General features: G+C 34.7%; 1 pseudogene; it reads left to right on the top strand.

The window, feature by feature from the left end:
- Positions 1-4,752: 4,752 nt before the first annotated feature.
- Positions 4,753-13,387, top strand: part of LOC111366714 — a 34,048-nt pseudogene continuing 25,413 nt past the window's right edge.

The raw sequence follows: 13,387 nt of genomic DNA, 5'->3' as shown, positions 1-13,387 counted from the left end.
CGTGGCATATGCCATGTAGGACGATTTCTGGTAGCTTATTATGATTAGTATCACTCTAAAATGTGCCTTTTCAGTCTTCTAAGAACTAAAAGAAATTTCTATTTCAGATGCTATAATAAAAATATTCTTTATCCTTGATGGTACTAAATGGCCAACTTANTATTTGATTTTCATAGCTTTTCCTTCATGTTGCAAGGAGCATTCATAAGAAAGTTAAGATTGAGAGTAATTCAAGCCTTTTATATCTCTGGACACTTGTTGCCCACTAATTAGTGCCATGTGTCTTTTACTCATTTGTGAGATTGTTGTTAACAATTGATTCTTGTTTGACGCTCTTCTTGCCTTTTAACGGTTTTAGCTTACGTGACGGAGGGCCTCTAACCTCGTGGAAGAAGAATATTCTAGCCCATGTCTGGGAGAAATTTTCTGTGATATAAAAATGAATTTTTTGACCATTTATGGGGCCCTTGCGACCTTTTTTTGAATTCCTTTGACTGATACCCTTTGTTCTATGGTGAGAGTTGGGGCGGTGGGGCTTTGTATAGAGGGGTATCACTGTAATATTACGTACTTGTATTTATGGTTGTGGCAGAATTTTGATTTTGGAGTCAACAATTATAGCTCCAATGGCCAGAATTTTGATTACAATTAGACAATAATTGCTCCCAAACAAGCACATAGTATTCCTTTATTTGTGACAAAAAATACGAAGCTCAACGCTTCACTAGCTATCCTTTGGCTTTGCACGAGACATTAAAGTATTTCTACCAAGCAAAAATGTTTGCCATTTAACTTAGGATTCATCTGGCCATGAGGTTTACTAACACATGATCCACCTCTGGTGAACATTCTCTCTTTGGTGAGCTTGGTTACTGGCTTTGCCTCAATGTCGAAATCCCAACAAGGCATATATAGGTTCAAAAATCGTTTGAGTAATTCATGATGATGCGCTCAATATGTGACATGTGATTTATGTCTTTGATGTGGCATCAACGTGGGACAAAATAGTAATGTGTACGCGTGGAAGTAACATTGTTGATATCGTGAAACATGAAAGTGGCATACCATTTTCTGAGTTTTCTCTTTAAATCGGTGAACTTTTCGTNGTAACCAAATTTTAATAAACGATCGAACAATTACGATTGTTGACAGTCAACGATCGTCGGTCAACGGTCAAATCGCCCTAGCTGAACTTGAATCCTGGATTCGCCACTGCCCCCCTCTCCCCTTGTTATTTGACTTTTTTGACCCCTTCTGCCCAATCCCAATGGATTTGAGTACAACTGCACGATCAAGCACAGCACATGCCCATCCTACCTTTTTTACTGGTAGTACTTAAGAAAAAATAAAAACTTTTCTCCATTTATATTTATTAACTTACAATTGGGAATGGTCCTTTTTTCCAAATATTATAGGGTTCTAATTCATTATATTAATTCATGTTTATATAATTAGTTGGTTTTAAATTTAAGTGCTATCGAGATTCGAGAGTCGGTCCTGAAGGTTTTGAGACCCTAGACGAAAAATTATCACGAGACCCCTACACATCAAATTTTTTTTACAAGCGTATTAGCATCAAACTTGATCGAATCAAACTATTTTTCATGATGAGGAACATTATTAGTTAAGAATGTAAAGCGAATTGTATTAACTGTATTTCAGGGGGTGTTTAAGCAACATTGTTTTGGTAATAATGCATTCTTGAATAGTGTATTAATGGAAAATATGTGGTTAAAAAATAAAAAAATGTTTTTTATTTGCGTGTAATATTATTTTATTGAAGAAAGTGTGATTGAAATGATGTCAAATCACTGTTTAAGAATACATTTTGTTTGGAATAATGTAGCTTAAACAGGCCCTCAAAGTTTACATTCGGCCTACCTTATAGATATATATAAGCATTTATACAAAAAGAATATTCTTCCAATCCAGCTATATTGCCATGTGATCTAACCGTATATTCATCATGCATAACCAAATCAGTTAGGCTACTGGTTGTTACTCATTCTTGTTAGGTTGGTTCGAATATTCTAACCCCTCCTTCAAGGTGGAATGTGTCTCAATCACTCCAAGATTGTCCTTGAGAAACAAGAATCTTGAATGACTGAGTGGTTTTATCATCAAGTCTATTGTTTGGTCAAATGTTAGTATATAGTTAATTTCCAATTCTCCTCTTAGAACCTTGTCTCTTACAAAGTGAACATCAAGCTCTATATGCTTGGTGTGTGCATGGTAAACTGGATTCGAAGCCAACGCGCCTGCACTTAAATTATCACATCATATCTTTGGCACCGTCCTCTGTGGTATTTTAAGCTCCTTCATTAGAGATTGAATCCATGTAATTTTTGATGCACTTTGAGCTAATGCCCTGTATTCAGCCTCCGTGCTCGACCTTGCTACAAAAATTTGTTTTTCTTAGCACCAAGACACCAAGTTACACACAATAACTAGTAGTGGATCTTCTATCATCTGGGCATGATGCCTAGTCAGAGTCAAAAAATGCACTTACGTCAAGATTGTCACTCTTCGAAATGATAAGGCCATGTTTTAATGTTCCTTTCAGGTACCTGAACACCCTTTGAGTGCCTTCCAGTGAGCATCTGTTGGTGTTTGGAGAAACTGGCTTATTTTGTTTACAGAGTAGGTGATATTAGGTCTTGTATAGGCCAAGTACTGGAGACCACCAATGGTGCTTCTATACGTTGTTGGGTTTTTTAAGGCCTGTCCTTCAGTTTTTTAAATTAACTTTCCAGCTACCATAGGTGTCAAGCTTGGTTTCAGGTTTTCATACCCAAATTTTCTCAGTAGATCAGTAGCATATTTTGCTTGATTTAAATGCAGTCATGTCGTGTCTCTATACACTTCTATACCCAAGAACTTAGTTTAAAATTTACATATTGCAATCAGGTAATTATATTTTAATTTGATTGCCATTATCGTATCTCGATTTAGTTTCTTCATTTGAACAGATAAAGTCACTGACATAAACGTCAAATAGTGATGAAGTTGAACGAAGTTATCTTGATCGAGACAAAGTTAAAGTGTAGTTATCCAATTGAAACAAAATTAATTGTAGTTAATAGAATGAAATAAATTGAAGCTCAGTTACTTGCGTGACATTTGATTGAGAGTGCAATTACCACTAATGGAATTACCCTACAAAATAAATGAAATGTACCCAAAAAAAGAGAGTACAAAGTGTTTAAAAATGCAATTACGTACAAAATGCACAAAAAAATGTATAAAATTGAACGAGCTGTACAAAAATGTACCAAATGTTCTGAGCGTATAAAAATGTACCAAATGTGAGAAGATGCACAAGATTGCACCAAATGTACAAAAAACATATTAAGGACTTGTTCGGAGCAAATTTTTTTGGCAAAAAAATGAATTTTATAATCGTTGGCAGCCGTCGTTTTTTATCGTCACTCTCACATGTGGGCCCCACTTAATCAAAAAGGGTAGGAAAATTGATTTTTTTTTGGCTCTTAGAAGCTGCATCAGATAGGCCCTAAATGTCTGAAAATATGCAAAATGTACCAAATGTATGAAAATGCACTAAAATATTTTAAATCTAAAAAAATGTGCATAATACACAAAATATTAAGCACGTGTTTGCTATAGATTCTTTAAAATTCATATTCTTCTAAATTTTTCCTTCACACATTTTCTTTTTCAACAAAATTATTTGCACGTGAACTTATAATAATTTCTACATTTTTTACCACATAAAAAAAAAAAAAAATCCATTTTTCACGAAATGAAAAAAAAAAAAAATCCATTTTTCATGAAATTCATTCTCAAAAATCTACATCAAATATGCTCCATATACAAAAATGTATGAAATGTACCAAAACGTATGACACGTACAAAATTGGACAAAACAAGGTAAATTTAGTTTATAGTAATTGTAGTTACGCTCAATGTCAATTCTTTATCTATACTTCAATTTGTTTCAATCGGATATACTTTAATTTTATTTCATTAAAGTAATTCCATCCAATTTCGTTATTGAAACATGCAGAAATCATTGATGTGGGTGTCAATTGTGGATAGAGCTGATAAGAGTTACTTAAATTGAAATTAAATTAAAGAGTAATTATTCGATTAAATGAAATTGAGCAAACGGAATTTACCTATTTTTATGTTCTCCAAATGATTAATTAGTCAAAATCATGCCATAAAGGATGAAGAGGGCAGAATGTTATGCAGCTGTTTGACCCCTATTAAATTAAATTTTATTTTTTTGTCTTTTATTTTTAATTACACAATTTTTATAAAATAATATTACACATAAATCGAAAATTTTTCATTTTTTTTCAATCAATCATTTAAAAAAAATACTATTCCACCAATTTTAATTTTAAAAAATAGGGGCCAAACAGGTCCCATATTAGATTTTGATTTTGAAATGGTCAATATATACGTTTGGTACTTAAAGTTACAGCATAAAAGTTAAGTTAGTCCTTACCGTTTATCTTGTTCCAAATCAATTACTAAAATTTTCTAATAGTTTCAATTTGGTCAAAAGGTTCTTTTACAAAATTAAAAGCGAAAACAGAAATCATATCAAATGCGTCCTAATATCACATAAATTTTTATGTTCTACGAATAAGATATCGAATTGAAAACTATTAGTAAGCTTTAGTGACTAATTTAAAATAAAAATAAAGATTAAGGACCAAATGTGAATTTAACCCCATTCTCAGAACATGGGACATGAGGCTCAAAATATTTTCTCAGAAAACGTCACCTTATTCCTCAATTCCATGCCCAAACACATACTAATGAACTGAAAACGTGAAAATACCCAATTGTATGCGCTGAAATGCAGCTTCTTCGTGCTCCATGCTCTTCTACTTTGCAATTTCATTTCTCGAATTCACAACCCAGAGGAAGTAAGTTTTGCTTTAAATGCATGTTTGTACTGCTCATATGTTGAATTGAAACTCCTTCTTTATGCCTGAATTTTCAGATTTATTATATTCGTTATCGATATATGTAGTGTATCCAATGAATCTCTTGTTCAATTTTCTGTTAATTTCTTGTTTCCATCTCTAGGACATGAAAGGCCTGCATGGGTTTCGTTTAGAGATTCAGCGTGGAGCGCAATCACCCCTAAAGCTGCTTCTATTCAAGGTGGACTTTTTCTTCCAAACACATTTAATTTACATAATAATGAAAACCCATTTGCAGAACTTGACTAACCCATTTGCAGAACTTGACTAATGCAATTGGATTATATGCACAAGTTTCATATACTAATTAGTTCTGCATTATGAAGAAAATTTTGAGTTGTTACTGCAGAGCACTAAATAGGAATGTGAATTAAAAATAATTGTATTAAATCTCCTTAGAAGTTCGAAGGTTTGTATGAGTTTCTAAATTAGAGCTCAAAACGAGATTTGAAGGAAAAAGGGTGTTAGTTAACTTTTTTCCACACAAATTCAACTTTGGTGTTAGTCTTAGTCCTCTTTTACTGAAAAAAAAATGGGTATTACTTTCTTCATTTTGGTCAAGAGTGAGGGAAATTTTTTATGGACCATTACAATAACTTTCCGAATCCTGCTGCTGGACGTTATTGGTTTCATTTAATTAATTAATTTATTTTTTTTCAGAAAAATTGAATCTAGATGAAGAATGGAAATTCTATCGACACGGATGAGATTACATTCCAGAAATATGCATATAGGCCTGAATTTAGAAAGTATATATAAATATTTTCTATAGTTTTAAGTTAGAAAAGTTAGTTCAGTAAGTTCCCAATCTTATTAGAAATTTTTTCTTATAAATAGAATGCTACACTGGATAGAAGTTTAATTTCCCAATGATCTTACCAACGGAGGAAACATGTTTGGAACTAGTTATGTAAGGCAGAAAGAATTATCACAAACTCATTGTTTGTATGATATGTCTAATGAGAAAGATAAGATCCTTAGGAATCTAGACTAGAATCAGAATTGGTTTGATATTTTTTGGTGCAAGATTCCAAGAGCTGTCAACAAAGTTTGGAGTCCTGTACCTATGCGTCTTTTTATGTGATCATTAATATAAGTACCCTCGGAGAGCACCATACTATAATGACATTTTTGTGATTAAAGCAATAAGTATTACCAATATTTTTTTTTCAAGTTATCAGACCAATAAAAAATGGCCATGTAGCTCATAACTTAGGAGTCCAGTACTTGTGCTTGGTCTTCTAAAATCATTAAATTAAGGGCCTGTTTGATTCCCTTTTTTTTTTTTTTATTGTCAAAAATGTATTTAGTAATAGTGATTTTGATGGAGAATGTGTGGTTAAAAAATAAGAATTTTTTTTGAATTTGCATGTAATATTATTTTATTGAAAAATGTGTGGTTGAAAATAAAAGCGAGAAAAATGCATTTTGAAAATAATGGGGATCAAACGAGGGCTAAATATACTTGGATAGTGAAATATTTTAATTATGTTTTTGTGGTTTAAGTTATATTACCATTTTTGCAAGCCATGTTGACCAGTTAGAAATATCCATGATATTCATAGCATATTATCTTTCCCATACTTTATATATTATTAACCTTCGTGTGAGCCACATTATTGTAAAAATGAGAATAAAAAATATAACCGTTATGGGCCCACACAAGAGATCAAAAGTCAAATATGGTGATTTGATGTGATGGATAACGGTCATATTTTTCATTTTAATGAGCAAATAATGGGGTTCAAACAGGGCCTAAGACATTTTTGGCTTAATGTAAAGTTGTTCTTATCAAACTTTTAATTGCAGCTTCTGCTTCAACAGTATCAAGTCAAACAGCTGAGATTGATGTGCTAAAATCTTTGTCTCAGATCATAGATCCAGACTTTGGTACAGACATTGTCTCTTGTGGATTTGTGAAGGACCTTAATGCGAACAAGGCATTAGGAGAGGTTGTTTAGAAATTAGATGTGATAAGTTCCATGATAAGAACATCATAACTGATGTCCTCATTCAACTTTTATACATTAATTCTCAGGTTTCTTTTCGGTTAGAGCTAACAACACCAGCATGTCCAGTCAAGGACATGGTAAATGTCACCACCACATTGTTTTATCACGATTTGATGTGTGTATCAAGTGGTACATACCTTTTTAACCAATTCTTTTACTTACTTCAGCTTTTCCATTACTCAATAATATGCAAAATACCCGAGGGGGTACTATATTCTTCTTCTCATTTTCTCTCTTGGATGGAAAATTTCTCAAACTAATTTTTATTGCAGACATTGCACTGCGACTGACTCTGTTTTGTTTGTTCAGAGATGATTGTTGTTTTTTTGATTACATTTGAAACATATCTAATGCCATCACAAAATTGTATCTCTAGTTTGAACAGCAGGCTAGTGAGGTGGTTGCAACACTTCCCTGGGTCAAAAAGGTGAGCGTGACAATGTCAGCCCGACCAGCAAGACCTGTTTATGCAGGGAATCTTCCTGAAAATCTGCAAACAATATCGAACATCATTGCTGTTTCAAGTTGCAAGGTACAACTCTCTAAAACCTGATGACTCTCTTCATTCTGTGTCAGCATAAGATGTTCTAAAGTAAGTCCAAGATACGTTACAAAATAATGAATTGGCTCTGTATTAATGGAATTTCATCATCCATATATAACAAATCCATACATAACGAATTGGTGTGGTATATTCATTTCATAATTTATGAATGGTAAGAACTAGCATTCTTATTCTTATTGAGACCAAAACTCATAGGAAGAAGATTTATGGATGGAATCCAGTATGCAGTATTTACATACAAAAGTATTTGGTTAGTTAGTTCTTACTACTAATTATGCTGGCATGTCTTGTATTTTTGCCAAATTTTGTCCTGCATTGTTTCAAGAGGGAAAACTATAAGCTTTACTTCGCGCAAAGCGGATACCTGTTCTGGAGAGAACTAATAATGATCTTAAGGTGTGGCACAGAGTTCCAGCACCACTAACCCGTCCTGTTATGTAATTGTATTATATTTTGCAATAACATCTCGTATATATGTATGTATATATACGTGTGTGTGTTTCCCTATGAAATATAGCGTATTGGCTTCTCACAGTGAATGTGAGTCAGTGAACCTATAAAACTTTATACCTTTATTGCCCTGTTATTATGCATGTTATTAGTGTCATTGAATGTTCATTAATAAACTGGAACCAGACCGGCAGTGTCTTTTGATATATTAATACTCCTATGATTGAAGGGAAGGGTGGGAAAGTCAACAGTAGTTGTGAACCTTGTATACACTTTGGCTGGGATGGGTGCAAGAGTTGGGATTTTCGACGCTGATGTATATGGCCCTAGTTTGCCAACGATGGTCTCCCCAGAAAACCGATTACCAGAATTCTTGTCCAAAAAAATTTGCAATTCAGTGAATCAATTTATAACCTTTGAAAGAGATCTTTTAGAATCTGGACAAGCGAACCATCATTCCAACCGAATACTTGGGTATTAAGTTGATATCATTTGGATTTGCTGGGCAAGGGCGTGCAATAATGGGAGGTCCAATGGTTTCAGGGGTCATCAATCAACTAATGACTACTACTGAATGGTATGACATGTTTCCTACATGAATCAGAAAGTTCAAGTAACAATATACAATTTATGGTGCATCTTGTTTTCAGGAATTTGCTGATAGTTCTTGGTCATTGTGATCCATTTTTCCGATCAGCCATTTCATTTTTCATGATTGTCCATGATATGCCATTGAAATTACATAAAATAATTTTTAAAGCATCTTGTCAATTGGGCAAAGTCCAGAAGTACTGAAAAAAGAAGGTTTTTCTTGGTGATTTATCAAATGCTTCACTACATATCAATTTTATCACAATGGTCAAATAATCTGAGTTGATGTGGCTTTGCTTTGCTTGCACTTCTTGAATTATATACCAATCACATTTGTTAATCTAAGGAGAATGTGGCATTGATTAGATTTGATGTCATGAGTAACAGTTTGATCATTATTTTTTACTACTATGTAGGGGAGAACTAGACTACCTCGTTATTGACATGCCCCCTGGAACGGGTGATATTCAACTCACCTTATGCCGGGTGTTGTTTTGATGCCTATTTAACGAGATGATTTCCTATAGCCTTTTCAGTGGAATCCCTTACAAATATAGTTATGTAGTTTAGTGAAACTCTTGATTAACTTTGCTAGATTCCACTTTCAAGTTGTTCCATTGACGGCTGCTGTCATAGTTACCACACCTCAGAAGCTAGCATTCATAGATGTTTCAAAACGAGTTCTCATGTTTTCAAAGCTAAAGGCCCGTTTCTTATATTCTCTAATGTTCTCCCCTAAAGATTTGAATATTTCTTGTGTGTGAAATGAACTAAATGTGTGACAAAATATCAATTATGATAGTACTAGGTGTTGGATAAAATCCCACCAAACATGCAGCGGAAATGAAAAATACAAAAATGAGCTGGAAAGAAAAAAACACAAATTAAATGAGATTCGGCAAATCGCCGAGGCCACAAGAAAAGAAGACTTTATTAGCTGAAAAAACCTCATAATACAATATTTTCTATACTTTCTCGACATCTCCATACACAAAATTGGAACACTTCACGTACACCACAAACATGTATGTTCCGTTTCTCTCTCTACTTTTCTATCTCTAAAACTCTCACAATTGGAAATGCACATAATTCTCTACTTGAATTCATGTCACCTTGTTGCCATGCACACTAGACTCAACGCCACGCATTCCCTATTTATAATGAAAGCCTTCATCCTTTTTCTAATTATATATGAATTCTCTCTCTCTCGATTATATCAGGAGTCCTTTTCTTCTTCCACAAAATCCCTTTTTCACCCAAAAGCTAGTTGTTGAATTAGGACTTAAATTAGAATACTGCTAATGATCCTAACTTAATTCCACTAATTTGAATCAATCCCAACACTGTGAAGGGTTTACAATTGCCTTGTATATCGTGTTAACAGGTTCCTTGTGTAGCTGTGGTTGAAAACATGTGCCATTTTGATGCCAATGGGAAACGCTACTATCCGTTTGGTAAAGGGTCAGGTTCTCAGGTTTTCGACTGCTTTCTTGTGTAACTTTTGTTTTGCCAGTCCCACTTCTCAGCCATTACCAAAAAAAATTGCTACAAAAAGATGGACAATGATAATAAATCATTTATAATATTAACCAGACAATATCAAATAATGCTGTGAGTCTCTGGCATTTCTGCAGATTTGAACTTCTGTCTCATTTCTACTCACACATTTGTAGGTTGTTGAGCAGTTTGGGATCCCCCATCTTTTTGAGCTCCCAATTAGACCAACTGTAAGTTCCACTGGCGGTATGCTTTGGTCATTTTTATAATTCAAGACAAATCTTTTTCACGGGTCTCTGTTTAGGAAGAATTTATGAATGGTTTTATTTGTAGATAGAAATGTTTAGTGGATAATTGTATCGTTCTTATGGGTCTACTAAAATGTGTAGTTGAAAAAGAAGTTTGACCAATTTATAAATATGCCAGACGGAGGACTGTTGGAGAAAAACATTCTTTGTTTAAGGAAGAATTACTGTCTTTACCTCATCAAATCCTTCACGCCTGACCAGTTAATTAGAATTTGTACAACAAGTAAATTCCATATATTTAAAAATCATTTATTACATATTAGGTAGTTCTTCGGGTAGCATGTAATATTGAAAATGATCAAAAGATGCGACGTTTACATATCCTGATTTCAATTATTTTACCTTCATTTAATTGATATACTTTTTCAGTAGATGACATTTTATAGAGAATATATGGGCGCTTAACTGCCATTGCTATTTTATTTATTCTTTTGATACTATGCCCTTGTTTAAGCCCCATTTTGCGGGGGGAAAATACATTTTTGAATAGTGTATTGATCGGAAATGTGTAATTAAAAAATATGGAAAAGTTTTGGATTTATGTGTAATATTATTTTATTGTATTGTTTAAGAATATATTCTTTTCCGAAGAATGGGACTCAAAAAAGGGCTATATTTAGATTTCTTTGTATCCTTAACGATGAATGGGAATGCGTAAATAGATATGTGTATTTGAGTATTATTCTTAACTTCACAGTTATCAGCTTCAGGAGATAGTGGAATCCCTGAAGTCGTGTCTGATCCTCAAGGTGAAGTTGCAAGAACATTTCAAGAGTTGGGCATTTGTGTGGTGCAACAGTGTGCCAAGATCTGTCAACAAGGTAGCTTAATCTTCGTTCTTTAATGACCTGGCGATAGTTTTCAATTTAAAATGTAGGAAAGCATAGGTGCTACCTTTATTCAAATGGTTCAGGGCTTCATGTTCAGTCCTAAAGCTAGCTGAGAATTGCTTAAGTTACTAACAATTTGGACTTGTCTTGTAAGTGTTATTGGGAGATATTCGTTCTGGAAGAAAAGGGATTGAGTTTCAAACTAGAGATCTGTTATTCACAATATAAGCAATTGATAGAACTTGTGTATGGGAATTAACCAGTCATCATTAACCAGCGTCGACATTGGCTCAAATTTGTGAAGATCTAAAGTTTATACTCTTACTGTGGACTTTCTTATAGAGAATCTTTATTTGCTACAGTATCGACGGCTGTCACTTATGATAAAGGTATGAAGGCAATCAAGGTGAAAGTACCCGATGATGGAAAATATTGTTCACAATCAATAAACGGTGTATATGATGAAAACGGAATTGAAATCGAAATGAAAACGGACCAAAATGAAAACGGAATTGAAAACTGAACAGGGCCAAAATTTGGCCCATGCGACCGCATGGGCAAATATCCATGCGGTCGCACGGTGATGTACCGAGGCCACATGGACTCGGACTGGATAAACCATGCGGCCGCATGGGTTAAAACCATGCGGTCGCATGGTTGTAAATTAGGGACCGTTGGACAATTTTTTGGTTTGAATTTTGGCGGCTTTTCATTTCATTTTGGCACCATTTCGTGTGGCAATGTTTCATGTCTATAAATAAGTGATTAATGGACATTGAAAAATAATTACAAGTATGTGAAAAACATATAAACAAATCCACATGAAAGAATTAAACTTTCTTCCCTCCATATTCATGTTCTTCAAGATTCGGGTGGAAAAATCATTTGTGCTTTTGTGACTTTCTACAACAAGGCTTGATCAATCCTACGAACTATTTGCCATAAAACCTTTTAAGCACCAAATTTGTATACGAGAAAGGGCAAATATCGTTTGAGGACAACGAATCATTTTCGTGTTTGAGCCTTCCATATTGGTTTGTTTTCCTTGTTAATTTCCATCTTCTTGAATTTCTATTTCTTAATTTTCATCTCCATTTTCCCCGATGGCATAAATTTCCAACAATTTCAAACGATATTTTGCGATGGAGATTGAAACCATTTCGGCAATGATCAAGTTGGTGAATCAATAATTGTTCAGTTGGATAACTTTAGATGGGACAAAATTCTGCAAAATAATTCTGGAAGGTGTTGAAAGAAATGTTTCCATTGAAGAATGAAAAGATTGAATCCCGTTTGGTAAGACGAAATTATGTTCAATCTTCACGCATACAAAAAGAAGGTACGCATTGTGAATATAATTTTATCGTGCATCTTATATTCACGTTCCAGGAATTATTTTGTGCAATCTATATAATTGATGTTGATCCCAAAAAGTGCTCCAACAGATGCCGGTCCCACCCGCGCTTGCGTGGGCGAATGTCCAACATGCTAAGACACGTGGATGGTCTAAAACAAGCGATTCAAGGGGGCGTGGGAGTAGCCCAACGACGCGGGACGGTAACGTTCGGGATCCGACGGGTTGTTCGTAATCTGATTGTGCAATAATTACCAACCGGTGCTCCTAAATGTATAAGTAAAAGTGTATAAATTCGATTTATGTATTGCAAGTAACAGAGAGAGTTGAGTAAATGTAGTCTTTTGTGTTGATTCTTGCATTCGCCTTTTACATTATACACTGGGGGTATTTATAGTGATATATATGGAATGGGAGCCCTTGGATGAAGTGGCACGTGGCCTCATCTCCTTAGTTCAAATGTCTGTTCTTAGGCATGGGACTTGACTTGCTAGCTTACGGCGCATTTATTGCTTGTGCAGGGCCTCCATGCTAGTGACAAGACTTGACCTTTATGCTTGTGACAAACGTTCCATCAGTCATTCGAATAAGATCTGTGCAGGTGATATCTTGGGAGAAGTGACTGTGGGGGATGTTTCCTTGTGGTTCAGAGGCTCGCGCATCAGCTTGGGAGCTTCGGCCATTTGTCATGATACTTTCACTTGAGGGCCTCTGCTGCTCTCAACAGGTTACAGCAGAGCCTGGCTTTGGTTCGTAGGCCTCGGTCAACGGGCCTCGGACAAAAAGGAGCCTCGACAGATGGACTTCGGCTCGAAGCAGTTC

Source organism: Olea europaea, chromosome 2 (assembly GCF_002742605.1).
Source record: "Olea europaea var. sylvestris chromosome 2, O_europaea_v1, whole genome shotgun sequence".
Lineage (NCBI taxonomy): Eukaryota > Viridiplantae > Streptophyta > Magnoliopsida > Lamiales > Oleaceae > Olea > Olea europaea.
Note: the sequence above shows the minus strand (reverse complement) of the source record. Positions and strands in the feature narration are given on the sequence as shown.